This window comes from Triturus cristatus, chromosome 3_1 (genome assembly GCF_964204655.1).
Source record: "Triturus cristatus chromosome 3_1, aTriCri1.1, whole genome shotgun sequence".
NCBI lineage: Eukaryota > Metazoa > Chordata > Amphibia > Caudata > Salamandridae > Triturus > Triturus cristatus.
Window position 1 is genome coordinate 1172011521 of NC_140583.1, and position 20825 is coordinate 1172032345.

The window sequence follows — 20825 nt, forward strand, 5'->3', positions numbered from 1 at the left end:
CATATAGCTGGGTCTGCACTGAATGAATGAATACAAGTTTTGTAGAGCGCGAACTTTGCCCAGGGGCATCAAGGCGCTGCGGAAATTGATCAGAGTAAGAAATGTCTATAGAGTTCAGAGCTTAAAGGTTAGGACAGTGAAAAGATTAGGACAGGTGAAAAGCCAGGTCTTCAAGGACTTACGAAATGATGAATGGGTTTCCAGAGTGGAAATTGGGGAAGGACGGGAATTCCACAGATTAGCCCCTAGCAACGAGAACGCCCCCCCCCCAACCTGGCTTTCCTAACCCTGGGAACTATTACCCGGTTCTTGCTTGCAGATCTCAAGTCCTTGCCGAGAAGATATCTTTGAAACATTTTGTTGATGCCTTCTGACCCCCTATTGTGGATGGCCTTGTGAACCAGACATAAGGCTTTGAACACAATTCTCCTCCCCAACGGGAGCCAGTGCAGGCTTCTGATGGTAGCTGAAACTGAGTGGAATTTAGGTAGACCCATCACCAGCCTAGCAGCGGCATTCTGCACCAGTTGAAGTCGATGAAGAAGTCCCTTGTTTATCCCTAAGTAAAGGGCATTGTAGTAGTCTAACCTAGACACCACAAAGGCCACCACTGCCTGTTTCCGCGATGGAAGGGAGAGAAAACGGAAGATCTTTCTGAGATTCCGTATCATCCCAAAACAGGTAGAGACAGTTCTATTTATTTGTGAGCCCAGGGAAAGAGAGGAGTCCACAATAATGCCTAAATTCTTGGCACTAAGACAGGGGCTGGGGCATGATCCAAGAGAGTCAAGCCACCAAGCCTCTGACCAGATATCCATCTTGTCTCCGAAAATTAGGACCTCCGTTCTATCCCCATTGAGTCTTAAGTAGTTCTCAACCATCCATGGAGCCACCGCCCGCATGAAGGTTTTAAAATTGACTGCTGAGGCTGAGACACTCTCAGTGATGGAAATCAAAATTTGAGTGTCATCGGCGTAGGAAAGCACTTCTAGGCCAAAAGACCTTACCACGGTGGTGAACGGGGCTACATAGATATTAAAGAGGGTAGGACTCAATGAGGATTCCTGGGGGACTCCACAAACAATTGTTTAGGGGCAGAAAGAAATTGGCCCATCCTAACTCTTTGTGAGCGATTCAAGAGGAACGATGAAAGCAGATTGAGTGCAGTCTTCTATCCCAATTTCCCAAAGCCTGTCAACCAATCTACAAGGAGAGATCGTATCGAAGGATGCCGTCAGGTCCAGGAGGATCAGTAGGGTGGTATGACCAGCATCAACCTGTTGTCGGATGTTGTTAAGGAAACGGTTAATGCCGTCTCCGTACTGTGTTCACTCCTGAAACCATGCTGCGAGCCATCGAGTAGTTGGTGTTCCTCCAAGTAAGAACTGAGATGGCGGTTAAGATGTTTTTCCAAGATCTTAGCTGGAACGGGCAGTAAGGAAATAGGCCGATGGTGTTTTAAATTCTGTCGGGTCAAGAGAGGCCTTCTTTAACAGAGGTTTTACCACCGCCGTTTTCCATGTGGTGGGAAATTGGCCAGAGGAGATAACGGTATTGAGGATAGTGGTCAAAGGAGGTGCAATGGCCTCTCTTCCTAATTTCAAAATCTTAAGAGGACAAGGTTCGAAGGGAGAGCCAGATCTAATCCCACTTAACAACAACTCAGTATCCTCTTGAAGAATAGGAGGAAAGAGAGCAAATGGCCTCCTTCCGGGGTGCTACCAGAGGATCAGATAGGGGATTAGTTTTAGCTCCCACAGAGTTTGACTTCTCCAAAGAGGAGTAAATGTCCTTAATTTTGGCATAGAAGAAACCTGCCATTTTATCACAAAGGTCCTGGGAGACCTCGGTTTTAACACTAGTTGAGGGGGCTAAAAGGGAATTGATCATAGTGAAAAGTTCACAAGGGGATCTAATAGATTCCGTCATCATTGTATAGTAGGAGACCTTTTCCTCATTAATAGTCTGCTTATATTCCCTTAGCTGAGTTGATGCAGATCCATTTCAGCTGTAGTAGGGTCCATGCACCACTTTCTTTCCTGATGTCGGCAAACCTGTCTGAGCTTTCTCAACCTCTCAGAAAACCATTGGGCTGAAGGGTGCTTTCTTGCCACACTGAGGTGGCGAAGTGAGCTAAAACACGATGATGGATTCAACCCAGATCTGTGACTGGGGGTGAGTGTCTGAAATGTTTCAGCGCTCCGTCCATCATCTCCTTGTGTTTGCTTTTTTCGCTCTAAGTTGGCAGGGTATGCCCAGACATGGGTCCCTTCCTCACTTTGCCACTGGATTCAAGCTAGCCTGGCTGATCAAGGGTGTTACCCAGAAACCGGTCCCAGGAGGCTTGTTTACAGTTCAGGGAAGACCTGGCTTGGCAGTTCGGGCTGGACTGTTCATCATCTCCTTGTGTTTGCTTTGCTTCTAGGTAGAATACATAACTTCTCGACCAGCACCACTAGGAAACATTGTGAAAGTAGATCAAGAAACGTGTATGTGTAAGTGAGTGTTCCTCACCTGTTTCCTTATCGTTAGAGGCATACCAGGATTTTGCTCAATGACCACTACTCTGTGGACCCATATGTGAAAGGCAGGGTAACCAAAATAAAGATTTATAATTCATGTGAAACTTCTAGAGTGCCATTTTAGAAGAGAAAAATACGTGTTAATATATATCAGCATGGTTGGCCAGACTGCAACCATTCACATTTTCTAACCTCAGGCTTCATTATGTGACAATAAATCATATCCAAGAATTATTGCTGTACATTTGCACATGGCTTGCCAGAGCATGTATCAACCCATCCAAACATTAACTCCTTTATTGCAGAGGATCTTCCCCCTCAGTGTTGAGCCCTTGTTTTGTTTGAGGCAGTTGGCACTTAAGTATTCATAACCTTTTTCCAGAAAAAGGTATCCAGGCTAAATTGGTGCCTATTTTCCCATGTTAGAGATGCTAAATGTACCCAGGGATTGGGGAGTTGTCATTTTCTAATTGATTTCTACCTACTTGCAGTTTGTGGTGGAAATAGGTGTGAATCCTATGGTGAACCTTTAGAAATTGGGTTACTGGCTGACTGGGGTGGAAGCCTGGTCAAGCAATAACCCCAATCCTTGTCAGGGTAAGCCACAAACACACCCTAAGTTAACCTGTACTCAGTCTCTGGTAGATAGGCACAGAGAAGTCAGGCTTAACTGAAGAGGTAATGTGTAAAGTATTTGTACAACAATTAATTTAATAAACAAAACAAGACCAAAATGACAAAGATGAAATTAGGAGAACCAGAGTTATTAATTTTTAAAGATTAAACTGAAATATAGTGCTAAAAGTATATAGCATTAACTGATGATATCTGGTAGCGCTACACCATGTCAAATCAAAATTTCAGGCTGACCTCAATGGAGCGCGGGTCGGATACAGTCCCAGATAAGTCCAGTTGAATTTGACCTTCTCAAGAATTGTGCCAAATGTCCCATTCGCAGGGAAATAGTTCGCTGGGAGCAAGGAGAGTGTCGCTGACGGTGGTCCGTGTGGCATGTAGAGCCACCAGGTGTAGTGGACAGAGAGACAGGAGCCTCGTGGTTACTAGTGGCGATACTTGCTGTGCAAAGAGACAAACTTGCACAGGCTCACGCTGATTTTTCAGGCAAGAGCAATGAGCTCAAAACCTTGATTTCAAGAGCTACAGATCCCCCCTGAGGGCCCAGGGTCCTGAGAGGTGCTTCTTGGGGTCAGGAATTCATTGAAAATGGGTCCAGGAGCTATGGGGAGCTTGTTATGTCCCTGAGGCTCATATCAGGAGGTCAGCAGACTATCACTTTGTGACACTCTGGGTTCTAGGGTTCAATATGGGTTCCATGTCCAGTTTTTCCTCCCCAGGCAAGAGTGGAGGAGGCAGCAGGTCAGCACGGCAAGGCAGCAATTCTTCCAGAGCAGTAGTTTAGCAGAGTGACAGTCCTTCAACACCTCAGAAGTACTTCTTCTTGGCAGAGCATTCAGTTGACCAGAAGTCTGCTGAGTTTGGTGGTGTCAGAGGCCCAGTACTTATACCAAGTTGTGCCTTCGAAGTGGAGGAGACTTAAAAAACTTGATTTTTAAGTGCAAAGAGTCCCTGCCCTTCCTGTCAGGGCTCCATACTCACTTGAAGGGGGTATACAGCCCTTTGTGTGAGGACAGGACACAGCCTATTCAGGTGTAAGTGAAGCTTGGTCCAACTCCTCCCTCCCATCCTCACAAGATGGCCCATCAAGTCACACCTGGAGAAGTGTACTTTATGCTGTATGATTGCTTCAGTATTTTTTTAAAGAATTCTCTAGGAGTGCATCATACTCCTGAGTAGTCTGCACTCACGTGTATATTGTGTGACTAATTTAAGACTAAAAGAGTTCATGTTCCACATGTTAGAGTATTTCTGTGCTCTATAGTATTTTTCATGTGTATTAGAAATGTAACTGACTACTTCAAGCCTCACTTAGATGCCTAAAGTATAATGTGTCCTTTGAAACGTGCTTGTGAACTGATCTAACATTGTCATTGTAATAATAATTTTGTAGAAATTAATTATTCATGATGTCGAGAATTATAAGCTAACACGTTTTACAAGTCACAATGAAGTTGTATTGTAACATGTGTAATGTTAAATTAGCCTAATGGTAGGCCTGAATTTTGTGTAATTTCCTTCCTGACTAGCGTTTAACTTTATTTTGCTTGTACTGTGAAATCTTGCATGTATTTGTGTTCCCACTGCAGGTGGATAAGACATTGTTAGTTTAGAGAAGGGTCCATTGTTTAGTCAATAGCTAGGCCTGGGAAGGAATGTGATTATGAAGAAGGGATGAAATATTGTGGGAAACGGAGACAGCACCAAGGGCGTGTGGGACATTTACCATGTGAATCAGGATGTGGAGAAAGGAGTCGATGAAGGCCGTTGCGATAATGGAAAGTTACCCAAAGATAGTAGGAAGTGTGTGTATTGAATGATTGCTTTTGTTCTAATAAAGTTGGGGACAGCTGACATTTCTCTTGCAGACACTTTGAGTTACTGGCCTCTCTCTGAGATTGTGGCTTTAGGCTACATGACCTTAGTCAATTTCTCTCAGGAGGATTTTGACGGCTGACACCTTTCAAGCTTTCCTTCTGAATCATGCTAAATCTAGATTTCCCCCATTTACACAGAGTAGGGATTGTTAGGGAATTTTCTTCCTTTAATAGCTTGATGCAATCTAATTTGCATTTTTGTCTTTTAATAACCTACGTGGCTATAACTGAATTGGTAGTTTTCTTTTTGTTGTATAGGGTGACTCGGTTCTGGAGTTTTGACTTCATCCTATTCTCTTAGTATTTTTATACTATTATGCTAAGACTAATATATTTGAATCTGTTTCACAATAAACAGACATAAGGTTGAGAATCTGAGTTCCTGAAAGGGTCTTGTCTTAGAATAAATGTGTTGAGGAGTCCTTACCTCTCATGCTGCTTAAACAGAACCATGGGCAAAAAGTTGTGGAGACAAATTTCCGTGCAAGCAGATGGCAGTTACAGAGGATGGTTCAGCACTTGAAATAAGGAACGTGATCTAGGTTAGTTGTAGACCCCGATCATAGTGTCCCTGGGCTGAAACCCAAACGTGAGAAGAGGAGAACGAGCGCAGTGTTGGCAGGGTACAGAAAAACCAGTGGCAGAGAGGAAGTGACTATCAATATGTTGATGAGAGTGGTGGTTGTTAGATTGTAGTGGAGAGTCGGCTGAAGAATGTGTGGCTGAGATGTTGTGAGAGTTGTGTGAATGTGGTGATAAGTTGTTGAAGTTGTTATCGGGTACGAAGGGGCCAAAGATCCTGGGATATATGCAGGTGCAGAAAACACCATGTTTTATTTGTCTGCTGTGTTTTGTGGGGGTCTAGTGTGAGATATCATCGACAGCCCCAAATTGAGATGGGGAACTTGTGTGGCCGGGACAATTGTGGATGGTGTAGCCGCCCTTTTGCGCAGAAGGGAAAACTACACTGATTCAGGTGATTCCCCGCTGGTCGAGGTCTCATTTGTGAAGGAGTGCATTCTCTAAGTGAATGACTTCTATTGATTCTTTAAGAGGCGCAGACAAATGTTTTTTAAGAAAACGTGTGTATGTGTGAAGAGCAATTGTGAAGAAGGGGGGAGTTGCTGCGCAGAGATAGGGAGACGGGCATAGGTTGGATTGGGAGATTGTAATTGTACTATTGTGGGAACTTGACGTCTTACAATTTGAAGGTGAATAATACATATAGCAAAGGAGAAAAGGACAATGAAGTTCTTTAAAATGATTAGAGAAAGGGTTAGAGGAGCTGTGCCTGTCCCGACTAGTGTGGGGGAGGAGGCTCCTCTGGAGGATGCTCCCACTCACTATATGGCTATGAATGTAGGGCTTAACACTATTGTTCGGCGTAAAAACGTTGGCACAAGGTCAACGAAAAAGAGGACACATAGGCATATTTATGCTACGGTACCTTTAATCTGAGAATAAATGACCATTTTATGGAAATGTTGTATGCCATGAAACCTTTGGCTAGACCCACACAGTTTGAAGCACTTGATTCATGGATGCGTGCTGCACATGTTAAGCAGAGAGAGTGCTATGGAAGATGTAGAAAGCAATGAGTGCGTATCAGGAAGCACAATGGAATAAGAAGCAAAAGAGATGGAGAGTAGAGATGATTAAAGGAGTGAGATTGTACCCTGCATTGGTGACAGATGAGACAAAAACAAACAAGAGAGGATGGAAAGAGAGTGAAAGGGTAAAGAAGAGGAGGACAGTGACAGAGATGTTGAGGATAGTTTGTTGGATGGGTTGTTAGTGGAGCACCGACCCTCATATAGTCCATTGTACTCAGGAAGTGGGGGAAGACCTAATGTCACCAATGACCCTGTGAATTCCCCGTCACTAACGGCCACCAGTCCAACTTCTATAGGGACTTTTTCGACAGGGAAATCCCAAATTGGGGGATCAGAGGGAACTCCAATGGAAATTCCAGAAGCCTCCACACATTGTGAACCTCCTCTTGCTTTGAGGATTCCGGATGCCTTGATTGTACCTGTCAACCATTGGCCCCATTATACCTGTATACAACCCTAATTGTATCTGGAGTGGGGGGGTCAAGGGACACAGAGAGGTAGCATTAGGGGAATGAGTAGAGGTTCCTCATACAATATTTGTCCCTTTGATACTGATGAATGCAAGCACTCCTTGTGCCTCTACAACAGGCTCAACTGTAGTTCAAATTGGGCCAGGACTCATTAAGCCACTCCCAGAGCTGACAGGGGTGGATTTGCCTACATAGGAGACGCTACTCAGAGCACATAATAGCACGCCAAAGAGCAGATTAATATGCGGAAGACACCTGAGAGCCAGAGTACGTATAATGTTTTGGATCTAGAAAATTGTTGAACGAGCATAGTCATACTAATAAGAGTCAGAGTGAAGAAGTGAGTTCAGGGACATTTAAGTCAGCGGTGAAGGAGGATTTTGTGCAATGGGCTCAAGTTGAAAACTGAATTAGAGGCCATGATAATTGGGATCTTGGAGCTCTATTGTATGTATATTCATACCAGCTGAATTAATTGTTGTTCATGAGTAAGGATGCTACTAGAAGGGCAAGGGAAGCACATGGGAAATTATCTGAATTGGCTACTAAATTTGAAGTTGATATCGAAAGAACAAAGGAGCTGCAAAACAATCATCGGCTTGAATACAGTGACCAAGATCTAGAGAATGCCAGGGCTTAGGACACAAATTCGGGAGCTCATATTATGCATCTTAATTTGGAGTTCCTTGGAGAAGTGAGAGGAAAGTTGGGAGAAAAGGAAAGCTGCAAAGGAAAGGGGAGGGAGTGTTCAAGCATTTCCTTTGTGAGAGGTACCGTGCGGAGGATACTTACATGTACCCTGGAGTAGGGGTAACCTGGCTGCTTTTACAAATGATTTGATGAGATTGAGAGAAAAGCCTGTGGAGTGGAATAAGCAGGTTGATTGTTTTATAGGCCCATCTTAGCACATTGATTGAAATCGTGGTCCCGAGCGACCTATGGTCGGCATGTTAAATACCAATAGAATGGCCTGAAAGTAAACCCGAAGGAGATCCAGTGACTCATGGCCTGTCCCCTTTGGTGATGAAGAAATATGATCAGGTGATCACATGGTTAAAGGTTAAGGTGGCTCCACAGAATGTGGACTGGATTAAGATAGACAGAACTACCCAGCAACCTAAAGAGACAGTGCATGCCTGCTATGAGCGGTTGTTGCAGGCTTTCAAACAGTACAGCGGAATTGATACATTAGAAACAAAGGACCTGGGGCAGTTTGTATCTAAATTTGTGACTGGTTTACAAACTGAGATCAGTTTAACGATTCAGCAGCATCGGATATGCTAGCAAAATAAGTCCATCAATGAAATTCTGTGTTATGCCAAATGTTGTAGCAATGAAATCGAGGCAAGGAATAAGAAGATAAAGGAGAAGTTGATGTTGGTACAGATGAAGGCTGTACAGAGGGGAGGTCAGAGTAAGACATATAATGGAAACATGGCCGCTATATCAGGAGTGCATCCACAAGGAGTACAGGTGCCCTAAGAGAGGAATAGATATCACAACCCTTAAGAAAACCAGCCCATGCCATTATTGCAAGAGGGTGGGGCATTTAAAGCACAAATGTTGCTTGAATCCTGCAAACCAGGATATGGGTCGGGAAATCTTACCAACCTCAGGGTAGCTTCATGCCATCACAAAACATGACTCATCCCAGATCTCAGAATATGGGAGGAGTACAGGGGCCTGTAATGCAGGTGCCCCTAACTCCAGTGCCCCCACAAGCTTTCCAGAATGTCTTGTATGGGAATGATTCGGTCCAACAGGACCTCATGTTTGAGACCTTCGATGGTTCCTAGATGAATCCAATCTTAAGATGGTACCTGAGAGGGGTGGAAGACTGTACACTTGGTGCAGTCTTGGAGGTATACCAGAGTGGGCCCTATGTCAATGCAGATGTAGATGGTCACAACATTACCTTTCCAATTGATATTGGTGCTACCAGCTCTACTGTGAGAACAGCAGAAGCCCCTAACCAATCAGGAAAAACAACCCAAGTTATAGGCATAGCTAATAAGAGAATGTCAAGCCCTCTGACCGAGAAGATCCCTGCGAAGATAGGAACTTTTGAGGACAACAAACAGTTTTTAGTGTGTGAATTGAGTCCTGTAAGCCTGTTGGGATGAGACTTACTGTGTAAACTAAATTGTACAATATAATGCACCCCAGAGGGCATTGAGATCCAAACCAAAGATGAGGATGTAGCGTTCAAATTAGTAAGCCAGAAGAAAGGACTTTGATTCTTCCCTATGTTAAATGTGGAAAATCTGCCATTAGATTTCAAAGAGATAGTGTCAAAAAAACAATTGGGATTTCTCAGGAAAGGACATCGGATTCATTTAAGGAGTCGGCCTGTTCGCTTACAGATTAAACCTGATGCGGAGTATCCCAGAACACCACCATACAACCTGACTCCAGAAACCATTGCTAGGATCTCTCCTGTGATTAAGTCCATGATTGAGCAAAGGATTTTGAAGAAGATTCTGGGGAGCCCATGCAACTCTCCCATTTTGGGTTTACAGAAGCCCAACTGAAAGTATCGTATTGTACAGGATCTCTGCAAAATCAACAACAATATCGTAGTTTCTTGTTGTCACCGAATTCATCTGTGATTTTCTTTCAGATTCCATGTGAAGTTGAATGGTTTACCATCATAGACCTCTGTCCGGCGTTCTTTTCAGTCCCATTGCATGAATCTAGTCAATTTGTGATTGCCTTTAAGCTGGGCAATCACGTATTAACGTGGTGTCATGTCCCACAAGGGTAAACGGAAATTCCTTTCATCAAATCTTCAAGAAAAATCTGGAATCCCGAGTCATGCCCTGCAACTCAGTCTTGGTACAGTATGGCCTATTAGTGGCTTTGAGTACTCGGGACAAGGGCCGCACTGATACCATTGCTTTGTTGAACAATCTGGCTGAGAATGGACATAAAGTTTCCCCAAACAAACTACAGTACTGTCTGAAAGGAAGTTTTATATTCAGGGCACAAGACTGCATATGGTGTCAGAAAAGTGTAACAAGAGCTGATATCTGCGATCATGCAGATGAATCCGCTGTGTACACAAAAAGACATTAGGATGTTTCTGGGAATGGTGGGCTACTGTTGCCAGTAGATACCCAGCTTCTCCCTAATGGCCAAGCCTTTACCGAGGCTGACACACAAGGATGTGTCTGATCCAGTACCTTGGGACAATGACTGCTTGAGTGCATTCCTGAAGCTAAGAGAGAGCCTTTTCCCATGCTCCAGAGCTGAGAATGCCAGATTACAACAAAGCGTTTTCACTCTTTTGCTATGAAGGAGAGGGTTGCACTTTCTCAGTGTTAATCCAGACTCACGGAGATGCCCATAGACCAGTTGCCTACTTTTTTGCTACTTTAGACCCAGTAGCATCTGCGATGCCCGAATGTCTCAAATCTGTTGCTGCAACAGGTGTCAGCTTGGCAAGATATGAGAGCATTGTGATAGGTCATCAGCTCACTGTGCACGATCCTTATTCAGTAGTTGTTTCTCACTGGAACCCGCATGCAGCATCGCACAAATGGTAGGCTTACTCGTTACAAACAAGTTATCTTAGGTGCTGAAAATGTCACCCTTAAGCGCTGTTCTATGTTGAACCCTGCGCTTTGCCTGATGTTGCCTTTGCAGGAAAGGTAGGGGGTGAGCTCGATGGAGAACATGACTGTCTAGATGTTATGGAATTATGCACCAAGTCCTATCCTGATATTGTTGAGGGACTACTAGCAGATGCTGGCCAAACCTTGTTCATAGAAGGTTCATGCATAAAGGATCATGAAGGGAGTCTGAGTGCTGCCTATGTTGTCTGTATCATCACCGGGGTGGTGGAAGCTTCCTGTTTGCAAGGAGCATTCTCTGACCAGGTAGCTGAGCTGATTTCCTTGACACACTCATGTTGTGTTTCTGACCAATTGAGGGTGACCATCTTTACCGATAGCCAGTATGGATTCGGTGGTTCATGACTTCGGACAGTTGTGGTCTCAAAGGAGTTTCATGACCTCATCGGAATCATCCATCAGGAATGGGAAAGGGGTAAGAAGACTGTTAAAGGCTCTTCAATTGCCTCGAGAGATGGCTGTAGTTAAATGTCCTGCTCATTGTAAGGAGAATATTTTTGTTACCATCGTAACAGATATTACGCTGAGGTTGCATGCTATTATGCTCTGAATGCCTGTACCTTTAATGGGGAATATATAAATGAGCAAGTTGATGAGACCGATCTCAACCTGTTGTTGACAGTTGACAATACTTGGGATGAGGTGAAAAGGTTGCAAGAGGAAGTTTCTGAGGAGGAACAAGCTGGGTGGGTCAGAGCTGGATATGTGAAAAGAGAAGATTATATATGGGTTTCTGGTGATGAAAGACAGATGTTGCCAAATAGTTTGTTACACACCATGGCAAGACATATCCATGGCCCGACACATGTAGGGAGGGATGCAATGATGAGAGTGTTCAGGCAGACATGGTTCAACCCCAAATTTCAAGTGATTCCTGAGTTGGCCTAATGGCTAGGGTGGCCGACCTTGAATTTGGGGAACTGGGTTTGAGTCTCGACAATGACGCTGAACATCCTGTGATTCTTGGCAAATCACTTATTCTCCCTGTGCCTAACAACCAAACAAAAAATTAAAAATTAATGTGTCCTCATGTAATGCAACTGTAAAGCGCTCGGATACCCGATTCGGTTCAAGTTTGCGCTATGTAAAACTCTGAAAAAAAAAAGCTCTGTGACACAGGTGCGTGACATGTTTACAGATTAATGTTGGGAAAGGAACATCAGTTACCCTTAGCCATATTGGAAAGCCAGGGGATCCTTTTAAGTGAATGCAGTTGGATTTTGTGAAAATGCCTGTCTGTAAGGGGCTGAGATACATTCTGGTGGTGGTGTGCATATTCTCTCGTTGGGTAGAGGCTTATGCTACTAGAAGATGTGATAGTCTGAGAGTGGCAAAGCAATTGTTGAGGGAGCTCATTCCGAGATTCAGATTTCCAACTACTCTGGAATCAGACTGAGGATATGATTTTAATAATGAGATAATGAAACTGTTGTGTGCAGCTTTACTTGTGGGGTTACATTGCAGTTATCAGCCAGAGGCAACTGGCATTGTGGAACAAATTAATGGTACTTTGAAGTCCATGCAAGCCAAGGTGTATGCTTCAACCTCATTGAAATGGTCTGTTGCCTTGCTGCTTGTGTTGAGAAGCCTCCATAACATTCCAGACAGAAACACTGTACTTTTGCCACATGAGATCTTCATGAGGCGAACAATGAGGTTACCTGCTGTACCTGCCAACATACTTCTTAACATTTCAGACAATTTAGTATTCAACTATTGTGTAGGTCTAGCTGATGTGGTTCATTCTGTGTCTCACCAGGTCGACGCCGTGGTTGCACTGCCTCATCAGGAGCAGTGTCACGGCCTTGCCCCTGGGGATGGGGTACTCCTCAAAAAGCATGTGAGGAAGAGCTATCTTGAACCACATAGGCGTGGCCCGTTCTAGCTGTGCAGTGTGGCAGACTTCCGAACTGGGTGCATGCCTCCCACACCTGTAGTGTTCTGTGTCCCCTGACAAAATACAAGGGACTGGTTTGCCTTTGCACAAGTGGAGATCCACAGAGAAGATTCTGTAGCTGCTATTCCTCCACTGAACTTGGTCTGAGTCTAAAGTAGTATGAAACTAATCATTTTAGTCGTAGACATAGACGCATTATGTGTATCTCCATAACACTTATAGTTACTGGAATAATAGCGTTGGTCGTAGTATTGTTTCTTAGGCCTGCCAGTGTATAAATGTGTCACATGTGTTTAAGACTACTCCTCGCCTAAGTCCAGACAAGAGGTAGTAATGTTCGACTGGCAAAATTGAGACACTGATCTTTCTAGGGGGAATTTTTCCTAAAACGCTTATGCTAGGTTACTTTATCAGTACATGGACATAATAGAGGCCAGTGATTGTTATGTCTGAATGCAGTTACCCGCTTCAGCAGCTGAGGGCATCACATACCATCACCTTCCTTGGACGTATGGAATTAGCTGTAGTCTGCTTCTTACTATATTATATAATAATGATCAATTTGAGTATTATTTTCAAATTTTAGATTTAGTTCTCTCAGAAATGCCATTGTTTAAGCACCCGAATAAGCATACAGACGCTAAGACAGCTGAATTTGCTGGTAGATATTTCATTTCACCCCATACAAAAGACACTGTTTATGCACACTGACAAAATCTAACTTGCACACTCACAGGGATTGAAAAGAAATTCATTGATCAAGTAGATAATAGGTTTAGAGCAAGGGTGGCTACTGCTGAAACTGGATTTCACACCCAGGAGTGGACAAAGGAGGAAAACGTTTGCAAAACTGCAGGAGAGACAGTAGCCTTGTCCCTAGATTGAAAGCATAAGGGGAATTTGTATATTTACCACAAACAGACTGACCATAGTTCTATATTTGTGAGAAAGAGTGTATGTGATCACACTTTCGAAGTCCATGGGTCATGGAAGTTGTATGTGAATGGGAGAGACCCAGTGATTCCTGCAGTCTATTACGTTTGTGGAAAGAATGCTTATGCCAAATTACCCAGTGGATGGTACAGAACTTGTTATCTGGGAGTGGTATTCCGAAAAATGTATCATGTGAATGATTTTAATCATCTTGTTTGGGGAGAGAATTTGAGACATAAACGTGGGTTGAGTGCTGTAGATTTTGCAGGAGACATATTAGGGGCAATCATACCGTGTGTTGGAATGATACTGAATGATGTTAAGAACCAAAAGCATTTTACTGTAGTTGATAAATTATCGACTAACACAGCTGGATCATTGTTACTAGTCAAAGCGGAAATGGTTGCTATTAGATCAATGGATTTGCAGAACCATCTTGCATTAGACATTTTGCTCACCAAGGAGGGTGGGGTCTGCCAGATGCTGAAGGTTCAGTAGTGCTGCACTTATATCCCTGATAAGAGCAATGATTTGTAAAAACACAGAAATAACATTACTCACCTTCACCAGAAATTAAATCGTTTGGTCACTGAAGGATTTTGCGATTGCGTTGGAAATGGATTTAGTGCTCTTGGCAAGCGGTTTGCAAATTTGGGGAGTGGCATACTTGGGTCTATTTTGAAACCATTGTTCATAATTGGGATATATGTGTTTACCCTGTACATTCTGGGTAAGCGGTACCGGAAATATCAAGCGAGGAGATGGGAAAATAAGAAACGGGGTGAAATACGTTTGGAGCATGAAAGAGAGGAGTATTATCATGGCTGAAGAGATTGGAAAATTTCAAAATGAAACAACATGCAACCACGACGGTTTAGATCAGTCCATCTAAAGGTCCTTCTGATAAGATGTAGAGCTTGCTGATGGCTTCATCAGAAGGGGGATTGGGGAAGCACAATTTATGCTTTATGTTTGCTTCAGTCTTTCTTTAAAGAACTCTGTAGGAGTGCAATATAATCCTGAGTAGTCTGCACTCACGTGTATTTCGTGTGACTAATTTAGGACTAAAATAGTTAATGTTCAAGATACTAGAGTATTCTATAATATTTTTCATGTGTATTAGAAATATAACTAACGTGCTTGGGAACTGGTTAAAATGCTTTATTGTATGATTACCTAAAATCATTTATAAATACAGTGTGTGTTAAGTCATAAAACATACATCTAAAAATAAAAGGTCTATTAAATTGTAAAGACATGTGTTTCGGAACTTGTTATCTGGTAGTGGTATTTCCAAAAATGTATCATGTGAATGATTTTAATCATCTGGTTTGGGGAGAGAATTCGAGACATAAACGTGGGTTGAGTGCTGGAGATTTTGTAGGAGACATTTTTGGGGCAATCATACCATGTGTTCAAATGATAGTGAATGATATTAAGATTGGAAAGCTTTCTATTGTAGTTGATAAATTCTCGACTAACACAGCTGGATCATTGTTATTAGTCAATGGTGAAATGGTTGCTATTAGATCAATGGTTTTGCAGAACCATCTTGCATTAGACATTTTGATCACCAAAGAGGGTGGGGTCTGCCAGATGCTGAAGGTTCAGTAATGCTGCACTAATATCTCTGATAAGTGCAGTGATTTGCAAAAATACACAAAGAACATTACTGACCTTCCCCAGAAACTAAATAGTTTGGCAAAATGGTTAAAACATCTGAAATGCAGTAGGAAAATGTTATGGGTGCAGAAGATAGCTCGTTTTTTTATAGCAAATGCAGAAAGGCATCACCGCGCACAACTGAAAGGCATAGGTACGTGAGCATGCAATGTTGTTTCATGCAGGCATGCATGTAATTATTGTATGGGAAGGCAGGCATATGGGCTAAATTAAAAAACAGTACTCCTCCCAAAATAAAATGTACATTGCAAAAGAATGAACAGTGGTACAGGTGACGGTGTATAGAATCATATGGTGCCAGTGTTGCTGCCACAGTCGGTGGTCAGCAGCACATGTTTTATTAACTTTCATCATCGATTCTTGCATTGTTCGTAGAGTCCTTCCAGCTGCCGCATAGAACTTGCCAATTCGTGCAAGGTCCATCTGCACTGTGGTAGCGCAGATGTGCCTCCTTGCATGACCGTACACCATTTTGAAGGAAGATTTTTGTTAGGTATAGTCGCCTTGGACTCATCAAAGCTGGGCCACAACAAATGATATGCTCAGCTGATTCTATGTGCTTGGGAACTGATGGAACATTTTCCTTGAAATGTTTTTTTGTAGAAATTGATTATTCATTATGTTGCGAATTATGAGCTAATGCGTTTTACAAGTCACAGAGAAGCTGTATAGAAGCCAGTGTAATGTTATGTTAGCCTAATGGTTGGCATGAATTCGGTCTAACTCACTTCTGCACTGGCATTTAACTTTATTTTGCTTGTACTGTGAAAGGTTGCATTCATTTGTATTCCCACTGCAGGTGAAAAAGACATTGTTAGTTTAGAGAAGGGTCCATTGTTTAGTCAAGATATAGTCCTGGGAAGGAATGCGATAACGAAAAAAGAATGAATTCTCATGGGAGATGGAGAAGGCACCAAGGACGTGAGGGACATTTACCGTGTGAAGCAAGAGGTGGAAAAAGGAGACCTTGAAGGGCGTTGGGATAATCGAAAGTTACCCAAAGATTGTAGGAGGTGCCTGTATTGGATGGTTGCTTTTGTACTAAGTTAGGGACAGCTGACACTACTCTTGCAGACACTTCGCAGTACACACCTCCCGCAGCGATTGTGGTTTTAGGCTGCATGACCGTAGTCAGAGTTTCTCTCAGGAGGATTCTGATGGCTGACACCTTTTATGCTTTCTTTCGGGATCATGGGTTTCCTCCTTTACACAGAGTAGGGATAGTTAAGGAACTGGTAATTTTCTTCCTTTGATAGCTTGATGCGATCTAACTTGAATTTTTGTCTTTTAATAACCTACGTTACTATAACTGAATTGGTAGTTTTCTTTTCGTTGTATAGGGTGAATCAGTTCCGAAGATTTGGCTTTATCATATTCTCTTTGTATTTTTACAATATTACGCTAAGACTAATACATTTGATTCTGGTTAAAAATTTACAATACACTGACTAACCAGATTCCAGTTGTGTGTCTGAGTTTCTGAACGGATCTTGTCTTGGAGTAAATGTGTTGAGGAGTTCCTTACGTCTCATGCTGCTTAAAAAGAACGTTGAGGAGACAAATTTTCGCTCTAGAACACCTAAGCTCCCATTGTGTGTGGCTGTCTAAGGGGAATACACAAAAAGCCCAGCTATCACCCATCCCCGACATGTGGTAAGAGGCAGGCAGAAGATGCCAAATGGCTAAAGTAAGAAAATGCCAACTTTCTAAAACTGCCATTTTCAGAATTATAATTTAAAATCCGACTTCACCATAAGTTGTGATTTTAAATTGTGATTCCAGAGACACCAAACTTGGGAGTCAAATCTCTTCCCAATTGGAAATTACACATATAAAATGTAATAAGGTAATGCTAATGTTATCCTATGGGCCTTGCATTAGTGAAAAATAAATTTAAGAGCTTTTGCCTACCAGTACATGCAAAACTTAAAAGTACATGTCCTACTTTTAAATACACTGTCCCCTGCCCTTGGTCTGTCCAGGACCTACCTTAGGGGTGACCTATATGTATTAAAAAGGATAGTTTGGGCCTGGCAAGAGGTTTAACCTGCCAGGTTGACATGGCAGTTTGAACAACACTCACAGGCTCTGCAATAGCAGAACCATGTTTAAAGAGCTGCGTGAGTGGGTAGCACATTCAGTGCTGCAGGCCCACCAGTACCATTTAATTTGCAGGCATTGGGCATATGTAGTGCACTTTACTGGGGACATATAAGCAAATTAAATATGCCAATGTTATCACGTTTTTGGGAGAGAACACATACACTTTAGAACTGGGTAGCAGTGGGGCATGCTCAGAGTCCTAAAGCCACAAAATCGAATTCAGCAAAAAAGGGGAGGAGGAAGGAAAAAGCTTTGTTGGTGACCCTGCAGAAACATCCATTTCCAACATGAACACAGAAAGCTATAAAAGTAGACAAAAATTTGGAATTTTGAAAGATCGCATCTGTAGATCGTTTATGTTTTTCTTAAATAACCTAACCGTTGAAATCCAAAACTAACGAAAATAAGTAGGGAAAAAAGAGAAACAGGTGACACCATTTTTACCTGTAAATATTTGCCCTGATAGTCAATTAACAAAACCAATATACCTTTATGTCAGTCAGATTCTTCGGGACACAGGGCAATCTAGTCTTTGTTAGGTGATCAAAAACCTGCGCTACTCAGAGCCAACAAATGAGCACCATAATTCTGGATGAGAATATATGCTGGAATTCATGAAAGCCACACTACCCTGATGTCCCCTAAGTCACAAAGTTTTAGAAATGACCAGAGTTGTTAGTGTTCTCTGTTTGCTGGTAGATCCGCAGCCTGAACAGTACAGCCATACAGCCATTCACCAAGGCAAGTGAGAGGAAAAAGATTTCTTTGGGCATGGTTTGACATATGGGCTAGCAGAATAGGGATAAACTTCCGCCGGGGCAGAAATACTTTGTCCATCCAAAAGGGTCTAGCTGCAATCTCTTTTAATCAGTGTGAGGTCAGAGTGCATAATGTACTACTCAGTACACTGACTGGAAAATAACAAATCGTCTTCAGCGGTGAGATAAGCAGTGGCGGCTCCTCCGTTAAGGCGGAGGAGTGTCATCCCAATGCTCCAAAGTAAAAAAAAATCATATTAACATATTGTTATTATCATGTTATTTTTCCTATTGCAGTCAGTGGCAGGGCGGGGCTGGCCAGAGCAGGGGGAGGAGTGGTTTGCACTACCTAAGTGGGCATGACTATTTGACCGGCCCTCTTGAGCCGGCCAAAAAGTCATGCGCACTTTGCACGTTCCCCTTCATGCTGCATTACACAGCCTGGTGACGAACATGCATAGAGTCCCTGTCCCCATCTGAGCGCCTTACGCTCAGACTAATCACAACACTGCATTGCAGTCTTGTGATTGACTCAAGGGAGTCTGTGTGCCATGGTGCTTCCTACTGCCGGCTGAGACAGGAAGAAGGAAGATGGAAGAGGAAAGAAGAGAGGCAGCCATTCCAGGTAAGTTCATTTTTTTACATTACCCTCCTCCCTGCCCCACCACCTGGTCCGGTAGCAGCTGCTACTGGAGATAAGCTCTTACCTTTCAGTGTAAGTGTTAGAACTGGGGGTCTCTAGTTGGTAGAGGTAGGTACCTTTGACCAAATAGGGACCCTTGCTTCTAAGTCAGGGAAAGGGGATTACACTACTGGATAACCCCTGCTCACCCCCTTGGTAGCTTGGCACTAGCAGACAGGCTTATCTCAGAGGCAGTATGTTAAGCATTTGTGAACACATTCAGTAATACAGTGAAAACACTACAGATGGACACCAAACAGGTTTTATAAAAATAAGTATTTATATAGACTTAACGCAAGACCACAAACGACAAAAACCCACAATACTGTACTCAAAATGGACTTAAAGTAGGTATAATTAACTTAGTTCACGTTGATGGTAAATGCGACAAAGTTCTCACAAAAATACCTGGATGCGTAACGCAAAATAGACAAAAGGCTCGCAGCGGTGGAGATGAGTCGGTTCCTTGCTTCGCGGGAGACGATGCATCGCGCCTCAATGCTTGCGCAGAGTAGGGGACGCATCTTGATCCTTACCGGAGAGGAGGTGATGCATAGATTCTCGTACTGCGGCCCGGTTGCGATGTGGCAAGATGGCTCCTCGATGCGATGCCACAATCCGGTGTGATGCGATAAGATGTTGCACTTGATGCAACGATGTGAAGACAATGTGTGCACGCCCTGGCAGCCGTGCGGCAAACTCTGCACATTGGAGCCGCGACAGGCCCTGCGACACGCTTCTCCGGTGATGCGACGGCGACCCTCACGGTGGCGACACGCTTCTCCAGTGATGCAACGGCAGACAGCTGCGACGCAGACACGCTTCTCGGGAGATGCGGCGGCGGCACGCTTCTCTGGCCATGCAACGACAACAGCTGCAGCGGCGAAATGCTTCTTCTTGTTGCATCGCGCTTCCAGCTTCCAGCGACACGCAAGCTTCTGGAGATAGAATTCCCAGCAAGGAAATTCAGAGGGGAGCTGGTGGTGAAGTCTTGTAGCCCTGAGACTTCAGCAGGAGGCAAGCACAAGTTCGAGCCCTTGGAGTAATATTCTGGAAGATGATGAAAGTCCTTTGAAAGTTCCCTCTCCTCTCCTTGGCACTGAATACACCACTGTAGGCCAAACCAGCAACCCAGCACACTGGCAGGGGGTAGTACAACTCATACAGCTTCCTTTGGTTCTTCTCCTTGGCAGAGGTTTGTCTTGTTGTTCCAGAAGTGATCAACAGTTTTGGGGTCTGGGTCCCCATATTTATACTACTTTTCTCTTTGTTCTCTGAAGGCAGAGAGGCCTTTGCCTAGTCCAAACCAGTTCTGGTCAGTTCTGGAGCACTTTGTTGACAAGACTCCTTCTTTCCTTTCACAGTGTAGGCCAGGGACATCAGACGCACCACAGGAGGTGGAGCCAGCATTGGGGAGGGAAGTCACAGCCCTATTCAGGTCCCAGGTGCAGCTCCTCCGACCCATCTACATGCAGATCTCTCTATTCAGCCCTGTGCTGTCTCACCCTCTCCCCTGGAATCCCCCAGCCCCTGTCACTCACAAAACTAGACACACAATACACAACCTAGCAGAGGCAGGCTTGGACAGTTAGGCAAGAAAATACCTACTTTCTAAAAGTGGTATTTTCAAACACAGAATATTAAAACCAACTTCACTAAAATATGTATTTTCTCATTCTGAGGTGAGGCATACTAAACTTGAATTTCTACCATGTTCCATGGGTCAGTTAGGATTATAGGATGTAATAATCAAACTGCCCATTCAGGCCTATGGGGAATAGGTAGCCTTGCAATAGTGAAAAACGAAAATGGCTGTAATTCACTATTAGGACATGCCACACACACCAGAGCATGTCCTCCCTTACACTTACAATGCACCCTGCCCTTGGGCCTACCTTAGGGGTGTCTGATATGAAGATAAGGGAAGGTTTAGGGACTGGCAAGTGGGTGCACTTGCCAAGTCAACATGGCAGTCAGAGACTGCACACAGGCTTTGCAATGGCAGGCCTGAGACACACT

General features: G+C 43.5%; 1 protein-coding gene across 1 annotated transcript in view; it reads right to left on the bottom strand.

Moving 5' to 3' along the window:
- Positions 1-20825, bottom strand: part of ROBO3 (roundabout guidance receptor 3) — a 1168980-nt gene that overhangs the window by 264689 nt on the left and 883466 nt on the right. The window lies entirely within an intron of this gene.